General features: G+C 45.0%; 1 long non-coding RNA gene across 2 annotated transcripts in view; it reads left to right on the top strand.

Moving 5' to 3' along the window:
• Positions 1 to 16,439, top strand: part of LOC109376602 (uncharacterized) — a 36,299-nt gene that overhangs the window by 9,615 nt on the left and 10,245 nt on the right. For both annotated transcript variants that reach the window (XR_002122757.1, XR_002122756.1), the window contains one exon: positions 9,332 to 9,574. This is a non-coding gene — a long non-coding RNA (uncharacterized LOC109376602). The remainder of the gene's footprint in view (positions 1 to 9,331; positions 9,575 to 16,439) is intronic.

Below are 16,439 nucleotides of genomic sequence, written 5' to 3'. Positions count from 1 at the left end.
AACTCAATGGCATTAAGTACATTCACCGCCGGTGACGGTGTAGGCTGCAGTCCCCTGCTGCAGTGGGCTGCCATGAGTTACCATGTGTAGCCAGCAGCCAGCGTGAGCGGCCAGCAGCCGCCGTGAGCGGCCGTCCAGAAGCCGGCGACTGATGTGCCTCGCCTGGGAAGAGCGCAATGATGGTGCCAACTTGGGCCAGTGAAGCAACGTCCTCCACAACTAGACTGAAGAACAAAAAAACAACTTGTCTGTTTCCCTTCTCCCAATTCCCCAATAAAAATCTTTAAAAAAAAAAAAGTACATTTGCATCATTTTATGCAACCATCATCAGCATCCATTTCTAAAACCCTTGATCTTGCAAATCTGAGACTCTGTACACGTTAAACAATGACTTCTTATTGCCCCTCTCCAAGGCCCCTGCCAACCACTGTTCTGCTTTCTGTCTCCATGAATTTGACTACTCTACGTACCTCAAAGAAGTAGAATCGTACAATATTTGTCCTTTATGACTGGCTTATATTATTTAGCATAATGTTCTCAGGGTTCACTCACACTGTACCACATGTCAGAATTCCCTTCCTTTTTAAGGCTGAATAATATTCCATGATATGGAGGGACCACATTTCATGTATCCGTTCATCTCTTGACGAGCACATGAGTTGCTTCCACATTTTGGCTGTTGTGAGTAATGCTATTATGAACATGGGTGGACAGATATCTCTTCAAGTCTCTGTTTTCACTTCTTTTGGGTGGTATACCCAGGCCCTGATCTGTTTCTGAGTTCTCTCATACACTCTCTCCAGGCCTGAGTTGCCACAGAAAAATCAGGCTCCAAGAACCTGTAAAATCTCCCCAAATCTGAGGGTGTGCCCACATACACAGGCCTTCTGAGGCGTGGAATGGGGACTTTTTCATCCCCTTGAAATAGAAAAAACTGAATGGTGGCAGGGACGAGAAAGGCTTGCCAAGGGAGTGCTGTAACCTTGGTTCTCAGCAGCCTGAAAATTCTCGATTGCCCTTATGGGCTGAAAGTTTGCTTATTTTATTTGAATTGACAGGAAAAGTGCTCGTAGGTGGCAAGGTTAAGAAATCTATCACATGCTCTCATATCTTGGCTGTTGTAAATAATGCTGCAATGAACACAGGGGTGCATATATTATTTTGAATTAGTGTTTTGGATGTCTTCGGATAAATACCCAGAGGTGGAGTTGCTGGGTCATAAGGTAGTTCTATTTTTATTTTTTGAGGAACCTCCATACTGTTTTCCAGAGTGGCTGCACCATTTTGCAATCCCACCAGCAGTGCACAAGGTTTCCCATCAATAGGCAATTGGATAAAGAAAATGTGGTACATATATGGAATGGAATGTTACACGGCCATAAAAAAGACTGAAATCTTACCATCTGCAACAACATGGGTGGAACCAGAGGGCATTATGCTAAGTGAAATAAGTCAGACTGAGAAAGACAAATAAGACTTACATATGGAATCTAGAGAACAAAGTAAACAAACAAACAAACAAATTCAGAAACAGACTCATAGATACAGAGGACAAACTGATGGTTGCCAGATGGGAAGGGGGTTGAATAGTATGCGTGAAAAAGGTGAAGGGATTAAGAAGTACAAATTGATAGTTACAAAGTAGTCATAGGGATATAAAGTACAGCACAGGGAATATAGTCAATAATATTGTAATAACTATGTTTAGTACCAGGTAGGCACTAGACTCATTGGGGGATTACTTCATAAATTATATAAATGTCTAACCACTATGCTGTACACCGAAACTAATGTAAAATAATTTTGAATGTCAAACAAAAAGAAAAGAAAAGACATCTATGACATGCAAAGTAGTGGAAACAGCTCAAGATGATCTATGAGTAAAATAGATGAACGTTTTCACAAGGGACTGAAATCTGTTTTTGTGTTCAGAAGTGATGTAACCAACACCAGGTCGGCCACTAGCCCTCATGGTGCACCATTTGAGAATAAAAAAAGGCACCTTCTCAAGGCAAGTGGCCTGATGAATGTACACTGTGAAGAAAAATGGTCCTCGGATTTCAGTCCTGCATAAGCAAGACACAACCTTTGTGACCTCATGTGGTGGCCCTGAGTAACAATAACCATGTATTGAGTGCTTATTATGTGCCAAGTGATTGTCACTATTTCATTGACTCCTCTGAATTGATACTATTAGTATGCCCATTTTGCAGATGGAGATGCTGAGGCTCAAAAAAAGTCACTTCCCCAGTCACGCAGCTGGGAAATGACAGAGCTGGGATTCAAGCGCAGGTCTGCTGACGTCAGAGGCCATGTCTCCATACCCCGCTGTTCCCCAGGGCTGACTAGACCAGGAAGCTTTGAGCTAATGTACCAGAAGTGCCCTGGGTGTTCCTCTGGGCGGGCAGCCGCCAGCATCTGGACCAACTCCTTCAACAGAGCACCATGTTCTCACTGCTCCACACTGTCCTCCATGACCCTGACCACTTCCAAGACCCCTCCTCCTTTTAGCCCCAGAGGTTCCTGGATGCCAAGGGAGCCTTTTGGAAGAGCCCTGCCTTTCTGCCTTTCTCTGCAGATCAGTATCGATGCTTTTGTCTGGCCCAGGGGTTGCTGTGTGGCTCCAGGCAGGACATATTCCCTCTCTGCTCCTTCTCCTTTAACATAAGCAAGTTTTCTGGAGGCACCTGATCTGATTTCTGTTTTTAAAAGGATCCCTCTAGATGCACACCTCTGTCCTCAGGTAGCCTACCTCTGAGGCAGGTTCTGGTTGAGGTGGAGCCCTAGAGGTCATTTACTCCAATCCTGTACCACCACCCAAGCCCTGTAAGGAGCAGGATGCCAGGGCTGAGTTTGCACCCATGCTTTTGCCTCCGAGCTGTGTGTACATGGGAACGGGCCCACATACTTTTCACCTGTCTTTTGCGTAACTCTCAGTCCTTGAATAAAGCCGATTATGCAAAGAGAGCTTGCGCAGTGGAACAGGCCAACCCGAATCAACAGAAAAGCTCGCTCTCTGCTGCCCTCTATGGAGGGGTGAGTTGTAGCAAGGATGACCCTTACCCCCAATTGTCTGGGGACAGCCAGGGCTGGGCATGGTCGAGTTGAAGTTGATGCCCTTTGTCCCGGTTTAATTATTAAGAACATCTCTTTCACTCTCAAAACAATCCTGGGATGGACAATAAATTACATGGTCTCTAGTTTAAATGCACTCTGATTTTATAGCCGTTATCTGAGGAAAAAAATGGATTTAGGGGCTTTAAAGAGTAAATAGGTTAACATCTTAAATAGGTTGAATGCTAACATTGTGGACTCTTCAAACAACCAAAAGAACTGGCCTTTATTAACTGTTTACTCTGTGCCAGGCACTGTTGTAAATATTTTACAATATTTGTCACTTAATGCTTCCACAACTTTAAGAAGTAGGTACTTTTATCTCTGTTTTACAGTTGAGGAAACTGAGACACAGAGGTTACCAGCTGCTACGTGGGGAAGCCAAGACTTGAAATGTCCTACATCACAATGCTGTGCTGTCTCTCTAGTCACAGAGTCGTGACAATTTCCAGATCTATATTAAAAATAATCACAACATGAATTTATCAAATGCTCACATGGACCATATTATTTAAGCTTTACACCAAACCTGTGGAGCAGATATAATGAGTCCCATTTCACGTAAAATATACATACATAAAATTTACCTTTCTGACCATTTTTAAGTGGCACTAAGTACATTCACAGTGTTGTGTAGTCATTACCACCATCCATCTCCAAGACTTTTTTCATCTTGCAAAACTGAAGAAGAATCGTACAGCATTTGTCCTTTTATGACTGGCTGTTTTCATTTAACCTAATGTCCTCAAGTTTCGTTCATGGTGTTGCTCGAGTCCAAATTTCCTTCTTTTCAAAGGCTGAATAATATTTCATTGTATGGATATAACACATTGTTTATCCACTCCTCCCCCATGTCAGGTTTATTTTCATTCATGCATTCATTCATTCATTCATTCACTCACTCACTCACTCACTCAACAAATTTTACTTGATGCTTACTATGTACCTAACACAAAAGCTGTGACTAGAACTAACAAAATTCCCTCCCTTCAAAGTGTTTACACTCTGATGTGTTTGAAAACATATAATAAATAAACAAGCAAAATACATGGTATATCAGATGGTGATAAGCGCTCTGGTCAAAAGTAAAGTAGGGAGGGAGCGACCAGTTAGCTCAGTTGGTTAGAGCATGGTGCTGATTAACACCAGGGTTGCCAGTTCATTCCCAGCATGGGCCACTGTGAGCTGTGCCCTCCCTAAAAGAGTCAACTATGCCACTGTAGCATGAAAGCAATGTGTAGTCAATGACCATGGCTGTTCCCCAATAAAATTGGGGAAAAAAGAAGATTTTAAAAAATAAGAAATAAAAGAATAAAGTAGGGAGGAGGCCAAAGAAATGGTGAGGGAGTCCTTCCTGAGAAAGGTAGTATTTGAGCAAAGACCTAAGGAGGTGAGGGTGGAAGCCATTTGGATATACTGGGAGAGAGCATTCCATGCAAAAGAACCAGCCAGTGCAGAGGTGGGTGGGCCTGGTGTGTTCTGGAACAGCGAGGAAGCCAGTGCGGTTAAAGTTGAGTGAGCAAGAGGGGGAGAATTGGTGAGGGAAGTGATTCAGAGAGGCCAAAGGCCTTTGTCAAGGTCACACTACTAATAGACAGCAAATCTGCGATGTGAACAGGGTCTGTATGGCCTCAGACCTCCAGCTCTAACCGTAACACCATTTTGCCTTGCAAATAACCCAGTGGCAATTCCCATGTATTGATCATTTACTTTGTGCTAATCCTATGCTCACATGTTACAGGCATTATTTCATCTTACGTGTGGCAGCACAGAGGCTCCAAGAGCCAAAGGAACTGGTGGGGGCACCACTGAAGGCAGGTCTGTGTGAATTTTAAGTCCACGCGCTTCCTTGCTGTTGCTACACTGACATATATAGCTACAGAGTCCTTAAATGATGAACTTCAGCATTTTAGGATCTTGGGGCCAAGATTGACATGGCTATAATGTTGGTAAAATAGCTAAGTGCTTCCCAGGCTGGTTGGTAAATAGCCGTTGCCCTGAGGATCTCCCCGTACTGCTCCTGCGTGGCTTGATCCACGCCAGTACCCCCAGACCTCCCCAGGATCCAGCACTTAAAGGGTTAACACGAGGCTCAGCAAGGGGCCTCTCCACCCTGCTCCTGCCATGTATCAGGTGTCTGTTCTTATTGTGCATATCACCCCTTGTAATATCTTGTAATATCACCCCTTGTAATATCACACTTGTAATATATAAGCACACTTGTAATATCACCCCTCCTTGGGACTATAATTGACATTTCTGGGAGGAGGCGGGACCTTCAGCTCAGAGATTAACGGTCAAATTAATTGAACAAAGGTATAGATAAAGAGGCCAAAGCCAGGGGCTGTGTTCTCAGCTGACATTCCGGAGGCAGACCTCATTTGAACCTGTCCGTAGAGGCAAATACACACCCTGAGCAACAAGCCTTTAATCACCAGAAGAATTCCTTTTAGAACTAAGCCCTAAGGTCAGGCCAATGTGCCCCTGTCCAGTATTACATGGGGCCTGCTGGTCTCCACTGTGTTGTCTACCAAAATACTGCAGCTATTGGTCCATTCCTTTCAAGGAAAGGAAGGACCTGGGCTCCTGTCCTGCTTCATCTGGCTGACCTTGGTCAACACACTCCCCTCTGAAGTTCTCCTGTTTTATTGAGGCAGAGGCTGCTAATAGACACCAATACCCAGCTGCTCTCCTTCTCTCAGACCCACAGCTAGACATTTCCCAGCCTCCCTTGCAGTTAAATATGGTCATGTGGCCGAGTTCTGGCCAATGCAATGTGAGCAGAAGCAGTGTTCTCTGCCTTTTCCTGGCCTGGTCCCCACAAACCTCCTACATGCATTCTTATTCTTTCTCCCTCCCAGCTGCTGATTTATTAGCAAGGGTTCTGTGAACCTAGAGGAAGCTGGAGCCAGAAGATGGAAGTGTGAGGTTTTAGAGACCCTAACCTTTAGATACAGCCATGCCTGCAATGACAGACAAGGATAGATGGAGCTGGCCTGCAGGCTGTCAGCATTTTTTCCATTCAAACAACACCTCCCTGTCAGCCCTACCCCTATATAGTCCTTCTCACACCCTCCCTTGGGGCTGCAGCGTCTTGGCTTAGCCTAGTTTGTTATTTTGACAATAAAGTCTTCTTACCTTGCCTGACCATGCTCGTTCTTTTATTGGCAAACCTATCAGGAAGGAGCCGGGGTCTCTGAATGATCACATGAAAGTCCATTCACCAACTATAGATACACCTAATTCGACTTTACATAAGTGAAAAATAAACTTTTACTGAGTTAAGTCAATGAGCTTTTGGACTCTATTTGTTACAGCAATCTAGTGTTACGTCTCCTAACTAATTGGATAGTGTCAGGAATTTGGGGAAATTACCTCACCATTCTGAGTCTGTTTCCTCATCTTTAAAAAGGGAGTCTTGGGCCGGCCGAGTGGCGCGATGGTTAAGAACTGGCTTGGGACGCCAGAGGGCCCCGGTTCGGATCCCACATATGAGGGCCAGTGACACTGCCCTCCACAGCTAAGATGCTGAACAACAGCTCAACCTGGAGATGGGCTGCCGTGAGTCGCTGGCGACGGCGCAGGCTGCAGCCCCTGTGGCAGTGGGTTGCCATGGCTACCGTATGTAGCCAGCAGCCAGCAGCCAGCAGCCAGCGTGAGCGGCCAGCAGCCGCAGTGAGCGGCCGTCCAGAAGCCGGCGACTGATCTGCCTCGCCCGGGAAGAGCGCAATGATGGTGCCAACTTGGGCCAGTGAAGCAGCGTCCTCCACAACTAGATTGAAGAACAAAACGACAGCAACTTGTCTGTTCCCCTTCCCCCAATTCCCCATCACTGTTCCCATCCCCCCAATTACCCAATAAAAATCTAAAAAAAAAATAAATAAAAGCGACACTGAGTAACAGTCCAGTTTAAAAAAAAAAATAAAATAAAATAAAAAGGGAGTCTTGATATCCATGGGTTCTTGAGAAGATTAAGTGAGATGATAGATGTAACATTTCTGGGACATAGACACTTCAGTTCAATATATGCTTACTGTGCCCATCATTCTCCTTCCTTCTTCTTCTAATATGCTCACATGAAAGGCTACTGAAAGGAGGGACTACCATAAAGGGAGCTCTCATAGGAGTCAGGATGTAGTGCTCCATGGGTGGGCAGGAGACTGTGAAGGCAGAGGCATGGCTGAAGTGGCTTCTGGGGGATTCCATATCTGATGCCGAGAAATTGAAATATATGTCCTGGGCCTAAATGAACAGATCCTACACAACCTCAAAATAGCAGGCATCTCCCAAACAGTAGATCTTCTAAGAGTCTGGAAAATTAGCAACCTGGCTCCAGAAGGAACCTCTACATTCCAGAAGAATCAGCAGGAGGAAAAACCAGCAGGCATGAAAATGGGTAATATTAGGGGTTTGATGAGGACCATGGGTGACCTAGAAAAAAGATATCATGTGGAGAATGTAAAGGTGAAATTCAGGGGCTCAATAACGCAGTTAAACTTAGCTAGTTTGCAGTTTGACTCACCGCATAGCTCGCTATCTAGGCACCTGTAATTAGACTTAGTTTGTTTGCAATTTGATCCATCCTGATATTCATCTATTTTCTCCCGTCACTGATTAACTAAAGAACTCTGTTCCCTTTTCAAGGCTACCCATGCCTCATTATAACAACATCCTAACCTGGAAAAGAGTAGTTTCTTAATCCTCAGGTGACTGGACACTGGAATCCAATTTACAACTCTTGCAGTTTTTACTGGTGATGCATCAAGTCTCAGGCCTTGATGGTTGAGTCCAAGTCCGGGGTCTGGAGATAACATCATCTTCAAACAGACCAGGCCCCAGGAAGGATGTCAGCCCTCAAACCTGCCTGACTGACTCCCCCTTTCCTATATAAGAAAAAGCTAACCTGAAGTTAGGTGCAGCTGTCCACTCTCAGACTCCGGACTCTGCCCCGGTGACACCCCACCCCCACCCTCTGCTGATGTTTCCGTCCTTACTACTCCAGGAAGCCATCATCTTCGGACACTGCCATGAGCATTCTCTCTCTTCCTAACTTTATTGAAACCTTTTCTCACTCTCCCACTTCGTAGAGTCTGTGAATGCTTTCACCTTTTGTGAACGACCAGGGGTTAATTCCACGCCATGACAGAGAAGACATGGGAGAAGGAGCTGGAGCTAAGGTCAGAGGATAAAAGTCTTCAATGTCAGGCTTCAAAGTGGATGTTATCCTAAGGATGATGGAGAGCCATGGAGAAGTTTAAGCAGGGAGTGACATGGTCTAGCTATACTTTCAAAAATTCGCTGTGGATGGGATCAATAGATGGTAATACACATGACTCTGCCAGGAAGCAGATTTTCCACCCATTGTCCACTGGGAATTGGGAAGGCAGAAAGGGACCAATTAAGAAACATGAGCTCAGTAAAAATCCATCCCTTTTGAAGGCCAGGGGATGGTGATACCCTGAGGAGGAGGAAGAAAGTGTGGATAGGGACACTGGTTGGGCAGTCTATTGTTATCCCCTGAACAAAGACAGTTACCACCCCTGAACAGGTAATTGCCACTGCATTAGAGGCCTATTGTGGCTCAGGAAGAACTGCATGGGGTCCCCAGAATCTGGGAAGAAGAGAATATGAATGCATGCCATGTTGGGAGGGAGGGATCCCTTTGGATGACTGAGTAGTAGCTTGTGTCCTGTCTTGCCCACATAACCTGGAGAACCGGGTGGTTTAGGAGGGGAAAGGAGTTTCCTACATAGCCACCTGTTGTTTTGCACGTGAGAATCACTGTTTTAAAGAAACCATTTGGTGTTATAGCCCTGACACCCACCTTCTTGAAGCACAGTGATGGTGGTGATTGTGGGAGAGGAAATCTGATAAGTAACTTTTCTTTGTAAGTAGGCAAAGGTTTATGGGGGTGAGAAATATGATGGTAGATACAATGTGAGGTGTGTTCCATTTGCCTTCCAGATCCACTCTCCACCCTTCTCCACCTGCTCTGGGCCCCGGAAGGCTGGCCTGTATGGACAGTCTCAGATTCCAGTTGGGTCTAGCTAATAAGGAACTACAACAGAAAATTAGAGGGAAATAGGCAGGAGAGGAAGGATTGGGTCTATGAGCTTGATTCATATATGGAAACCCTAACCCCTAATATCTCATAATGTGACTGCATATGGAAACCCTAACCCCTAATATCTCATAATGTGACTGCTTGTATTTGCAGAATGGAGCCTTTAAACAGATAATTAAGCTAAAATGAGGCCAATGTGGTGAGCCCTGATCCAATCTAACTGGTATCCTTATGTGAAGAGGATGTTTGGATACAGAGAGAGACACCAGGTGTGTGCATCCACAGAGGAATGACCACGTGGACACAGCAAGAAGGCGGCCAAAGACAGAAGCCACAGAAGAAACCTATCCTGCCCAACACCTTGATTTTGGACTTCTATTAATAGCCGCCAGAACTGTGAGAAAATACGTTTCTGTTCAAGCCTGTATCAGTCTGTGGTATTTTGTTATGGAAACAATAGCAAATTAATACCATTGGGTAATTTTTTCCCTAGCTCTCTCCTTGATGGTTGTCAAGGGCTGGCCTTTTCTAAACAGACCCTCCCTTTCACATGCAACCCTTGCACTTTCACGGGTAGGCCTACTAACAGCTCTCTGATGCTATCAGCCCTCAGGTACTGTACAACTTTTGTTGCTTCTTCTCAACCTTGTTCTCACCTTTGTTACAGTTTCATTATTAAACTCTTTTCAACTACCTAGGTGGAGGGTGCCACTGTTTCCCCGCAAGAACCATAAGACAAATAGTAACTAAGATTTTGCTTCCATTCTATTTCTTCCTGTGTCCTTAGCTCTTTGCCTATTAGTGCTGTCTACTGAAAAATAATTTCTACCAGGTATTTCGAAAAAGGGTTTATTCGAGAAAAGAAAAGGCTTGCAAGTCAGCACATGCCAGCCTGGCAAGCCACATGCACGTGCTGAGCTGCGTGCCAAGATGGAGGGGCATATAAGGAATGGAAAAGGAAGTTAGAACCATAGAGCTTTATTATAAATATAGACTTTTTCCTGTAGGGCCCTAGCTCGTCCCATAGGCCCTCCTGCCTGACTATGTTTACTTAAAGTTCCAGTTGTTCTTTATCAGACCAGTAAGGATATTTTGCAATTCCTGCTTTGTAGAAGAGATGACACAGTAGAAAACAGAAAAGGGAAGTCATTCTTTGCTTTTGAGTTTCCAAAATCTAGCCCACAGTAGTAAAGAAATCATTCAGGTGGGAAGAATAGATATGGGAGAATACAATCAACTGTGATCCCTAAGTTGATAGAGATTTTCTGGCTTTGACGTGAGGAGAGAAATGAGTGGAAGAATGTTGTGCATCTCTGAAAAGGGAGACTCTCTTCCCCATGCCATTTTGGACCCGGATGGTTCTGGGGAGGACAGAACTGGACCCACATTGGTCAGGACGCTGGAGGTGCCTCTGGCAGACCCCACTGGCCTGCGATAGGCCTCTCGTTAGAGGAACTCTGGTTTGGCCAGGAGAGTAGGGAGATCTTAAAACCTAATTCTGATTCAGAAATTCTGATGCAGAGATAACATGATTATCAAGTAAAGCCCAAGGCAATGGCAAGACAAAATGACTAACTGGGTTAGAGGTTGACTTGTGGCACCCTCAAAAATTCAGACATCAAAGATCTTATCCCCCAGTATCTCCAAATGTGAACTTATTTGGAAATAGGTCCTTTGCAAATGTAATTAGTTAAGATGAGGTGACACTGGAATAAGGTGGGCCCTAATCTAACATGACTGGTGTCCTTACAAAAAGGAGAAATTTGGACTCCAAGACATACACAGGAGAAGCCATGTGAAGACGAAGGTGACCTGAAGGCACCGTTATGAGTCATGAAAATACCTGGTGACCAAATACAAAGGTCGACGCAACAGTGACTTGGCCTTGGCTTGGACTTTTATCCCCAGAGCGGAGGGTGAGAGGGGGCACAATCCGGCCCGCATTTTGATGAGAAGGCTGTGGCTGCCGAGAGGAGGGGGCATCACCCCAACCTCCAACCTCTGCCCTCCTCTTCACATAACATCCTCCTTGTGTGTATACCTCTGTGTCCAAAGTTCCCCTTTTTAAAAAGACACATATTGCATTACAGCCCAATTAATAACATCATCTTAACTCGATTATCTGCGAAGACCCTATTTCCAAATGAGGTCACATCACAGATACTGGGGGTTAGGATCTCAACATCTCTTGTGGGGACACAAGTCAGTCCATAGCAGTGGTGGGGATACAGAGAAGTGGACACAGCTGGAAGATATTTTGGAGATAGAATTGACAGGATGTATTGTCTGGTGCCTGAAGGGGCCAGGACTCAGATATCTCAAAACATCATCTGACGACAGGTCAGTAAATATTCTGAGAAAATGAAAAATTGACATTCTGAAGGCCAGGCCTTGCTTCAGCTACTGAGCTGGAGCATGGTCACTCAATGAATGCTGACCCTGGTTGCACCTCAGGACCTAACTAAGCTGATGACCCCACACTGATCCTGAACACAGCCTGGCCATGAAATGCATCTCAGGGAGACAGGGTGCCAAGAGCAGAGAGCATGAAACATGAAACTGTGTGTTGTGTTTGGTTAGAGGTAAGAAGGGAAAGTGTTTAGGTCAGGGGGTCCATCAGGGGCAATTGTGGAAAATGTACCTAGAGGGGTCCCTTGGGCTGTTAGCAAGATCTTTAATGTCCCACTGATAAGTTTTGACTTTTTTTCTTAGGGTCTTTGGGAACCATGGAGAATTTTAAGCAGGGAGAGTCACAATCAGATTTGTGCTTTAGAAAACTCACTCCGGTTTGCAGACAGGATTAGAAAGCGGGTAAGACTGGGTGTAGGAGTATGGAAGAGGAAGGAGGCTACAATGGCTCCTAGTGTGATAGTCAGGGTAGCTTAACTAGGAAAGAACCCCAAAATCTCAGTGACTTAGAGCAACAACAAATTCTCATTTACAACTCATTTGGTTGAGGGTTTGATGGGTCTTCCCTAGTGGTGACTTAAGGACACAGGATTTTGGTTTGCTTTTTATTTTTCCATGTTGTGGCTCTTTTAGCTTGCTGATAAAAAGAGAGCAGAGGATTTCCCCCCAGATGCATGATCACTTGGACCCAGAAGTGACATGTATCACTTTGTTACCGAACACAAGGGGTTCACCGCCTAGGGTGCTCTATTCAAGAAGGAGACATGGTTGCCTTAGGTAGTTTTATTTACTTGCAGCAAGTAAAGGAGACAGAGAGTCCACATCCGAAGCTCTGTCTTTCTGCAGGGAGGCTTAGCCATTGCTTATATACACTGTTGGTTAATTACATGTTGATTTCTTCTTTGCAGCTGGCTAAACTCATCCCTGTTAGGTTCCTGTCAAGTTTATCCTGTTTACAGCTGCAAAATATTGTGCTACATTGTAACATTCAGCAAGAATAGCATTTAGTAAGACTCCAGACCTTGAGACCTCTGCCCTATCTAACAACTTCTGCTCTCATTTTTGTGGTGAGAACTGACCGCGTGGTCTCATCTAATATTAAATAGACAGCCACTTCCGAGTCACAACTCTGGAAGTAACAACTCTGGAAAGCAGGACACAAATTCTTGGTGACCAGCTCACTATGGCGGCCAGAGCAGGGTGGTGGTCATGGAGATTCAATAGTCAGAGTTCGCCTATTAACTTAACAAATAACGATTGAGTTAATATGTTGCAGGCACTGTTCTAAGAACTTAGAACTCAACCAGGAACCAAAGTTCCTGGATGTTTGTGAAGACTGGTAATAAATGGACCTTGGATGTTTGTGAAGACTGATAATAAACACACAAGTACTATTTCTCTTTCAATTGCAAATAAAAGAAACTCACCTCAAACTAGTTAAGAAAACAACAAGGAAACAAAGGGGCAGTATTTATTAGCACCCAGAATTGGGTATTCCATTAGTCTATCTGGCTTCAGTAACAATCTCTCTCTCTCTCTCTCTCTCTCTCTCTCTCTCTCTCTCTCTCTCTCTCTCTCTCTCCTCTCTTTCTCTGCCTCCCTCTCTCTCCCCTGCTCCTTCCTCTTCTTCCTCTGCTGTTTCCCTCCCACCACCACCACTGTGTTATGGCTTTATTCTGCATCACTCTCACTTATTTTTTGGTGGGAAAGCCCCATTGACAGCCCCAGTTTCACATCAACTTAGGAAAGACTCTGATTGGTTCTGCCTGGGTCACATGCTTATCTTTGGTTCAATCACCATGAGTTTATGATGGTAACAGCCAGAGCTATTTACTCACCTTTGAGAATGGTGGGAGGGGCAAGACAGTGTGATTGACAGCCCATCCAGGACCAGTTGTCGTGGAAGAAGTTCTCCAAATCAGGTAAGGCAGGAAGTGAACAGGTGCTTGGATAACAATAAACAGTAGATCCCTCAGTCCTGGTCCACTATAGTCCATGTTTTAGAAGACCTGAATTGAGACACACTCACTTGTTCCTATAGCTCAGAAATGCCCCCCACTCAACACAAAAGCAACTCTCCCACAAACGACCAAAAATTCATTTACCCTCCTTCCCTAAATAAAGTTAAATTCCAATGTCAATGTCTATTTAAGGAACTCCAAGTGAGAGGTGTGAGATATATGGTACAGTGAGGTATCAGCCAGAGATGTCCAAAATCTACAGCCAAGTGACCATTTAAACCTGTGGAGTTTGCTGATTGCCTACACCACACATATTTCCATTCTCTTTCTTCTGACTGTAAGGGCCTGTGTCCCACAAAAAGAGTTTGGAAATACCCATTTCCCCAGCATTCTTTGTGGCTAAGGGTATCCTATCCATGTGTCAAAGTTTTGGTCAATGAGACAGAAGAATTCTTGCTATGGTGTTCTAAAAAAAGATTATTCTCCCTTAATTAAAAAAGAGTGGAACATAAGGTCAGTTCTCATAAAGTACAGGCTGTTCTCTGCTTTCTTTCTCTGGAGACAGTCATGCAAGAACATGATTCCTGGAGCAGTGGCAGCCGTCTATGATCATAACACCACTGCATGATCTGAGGACACTGGGAACAGATAACATGCACACCAGGCTCAAGTGATTACAGCCTTTACTTAGAGCAAAAGAGGAAAGAGTGCAGAAGATCCAGTCCCTTGCAATGTGTCAGTCCCCATGACCAGCGGGTCCACGCCACAGCCAAAGCCGGCAATGTAACTGCACACACCGCACTTCATGCTACTGTGGAAGGACCCAGACCCTTCCCCCATGGAGTCTGAAATTCAGAAATCTGGGGAGAGCCTGAGGGCCATGGACACATGCCTTTCAACCAAACAAGAGAGTACTCTGAGTCTGAGACAAGAAAAGATATTCTCTCACAAGGTAATATGCCCAGCACAGGCTGTGAGGGTTCCTGATCTCTTAATAAGGAAGTGATCCAGGCCCAAGGCACATTCTTATGCAACCAAGTTGGGATGGAAAGACTACACATGAGTCTGCCTTTCCCAACAATTCTGTTACTTGCAGCTGAAAACATTCTGGCTGCCAAGGGCAGCCAGCTGCTGATCCTCGTCTCTGAAAGTTACTTCTCCACTATGTCTTCCTTGTCCAGCCTGAAGGGGATTTTTTTTTTTTTTTAGCTGAGCCATCCTGCTACCTGTTGGCAGCTCAGCGGCTGCTCAGCTCGGGCTGGACTCAAACCGCTGTTGCTCAGAGCTCAAACTCTTGAGCGAGCTCTTAACCAACTGAGCCACTCGGCCGGCCCTCAGCCTGAAGGGGATTTAGAGGACTTCCTTTCTGGGATTGTGCTGCTTTACTTCCTCTGGTTCCTGAGGTCTAACAATTCATTATCTTGACCAACCACAGGCCCCTATTCACCAGACTCAGGGTCCATTGGGACAACTCCCTTAAGTCTACATTAGGGAGATGCTTTACTTCTTGGGAATCCCATGGAGGTCGTACCACCAGAAATCTGGACAACTCTTGGTTCTTGAATTTGAACTCAGAGCCAGTTGGGCACCTTTGAGTGAATCATAAAAAGCTACTCCCTCTAGATGGATAAATTAAAAGAAGGATCTCATCTGAGCAGATCCATTCCTCAGTATACAAAGCTTGATGAGCATCACTTTCTTAAAAAAAAAAAAAAGTGTTTTCCTGTGGTTGAATGCAGCCCTGTACTAAGGTACATGACTTGGCAGGTGACACATGAGCAGAATTGCAGTGGCTGTTCACTCCGTGTACAGTGAACTGCCTGCATAACCACACAAACATTCACTCTTTGGACCCACCCTCGAAAATCTGCCTCTCAGCAACAGTCATCAGAGCACTAGACCCTTGAGGGGAGTCAACAGAGCTGGACTTGCTGACAGATGTTGGTCAAATTGCTAACAGCTGGTGGAGCCAAGGGTATCCATCAGGGCATCTCCAGGAGGAAGGCCTGGAAAATGTATTCATTAATGTAAAGGACACCTCGCTGGATAGGTCCCAAAATACAGTGGCTGAAATAAACTAGAAGGTCCTTTCTCTCTTTTGTGACCCTCTTGAGGTAAGCAGGTTGTCCAAGAGGGAAAGGTGACTTTGCTCTGTGTGGTCAAACTGGGATCCAGTTTCCTTCAATCTTGTTGTTCTGCCATAGTTCAGTGGTTCTCAAAGTGCAGCCCCCAGTTCAGTAGCTTCAGCATCACTTGGAACTTGTTAAAAAATGTAAATTCTTAGGCCCCTAAGTCAGACCTACTGAACTCTGGGGGTGGGCCCAGCAATCTGTGTTTCGACAAGGCCCCCAGGTGACCTGATGGATGTTCAAGATGGAGGACCACTACCCTATGGTGTTGTCCTGATCTTCATGGTCAAAAGGCAGGAAGCTTTTGTTCTTCTTGAATCATCCCTTCCTGTCCACGAGGTGGCCAGAATGGAAGTCCTCTGGCTGTTCAAAGACCTCAGGTCCAGGAGAAACTTGAATTCTGGGCATGCAACATGGTTTAAGAGTGTGAGGGAGTCTAGTGTAGCATAATAGTTAGTGGTATAGATCCTGGAGACAGGCTGCCTGGCTTTAAATCCCCAAGTTGCCATGTACCAGCTGTGTGACTTTCGACAAGTAACTTCTTTCTGAGCCTCAGTTCCCTCTCCTATAATGTGGGGATCATTACTAGATCCATCCATGGTGTTCCTATGAGAATTCATGGTGTTTATGTGCCTGACACATAACGAGCCTTCAGAATATTAGCTTAATCATTTAAATAATTCAATGTTGATGGGAGCTGCTATTTGTTCAAGTCTTAAAAGCTTTACCTACAGGGCCGGCCGAGTAGCGCGATGGTTAAGA

This window comes from Hipposideros armiger, unplaced genomic scaffold (assembly GCF_001890085.2).
Source record: "Hipposideros armiger isolate ML-2016 unplaced genomic scaffold, ASM189008v1 scaffold_1155, whole genome shotgun sequence".
Taxonomy (NCBI): Eukaryota; Metazoa; Chordata; class Mammalia; order Chiroptera; family Hipposideridae; genus Hipposideros; species Hipposideros armiger.
The sequence above is the reverse complement of the archived record's forward strand: the minus strand, read 5'-3'. Positions and strand labels throughout refer to the sequence as shown.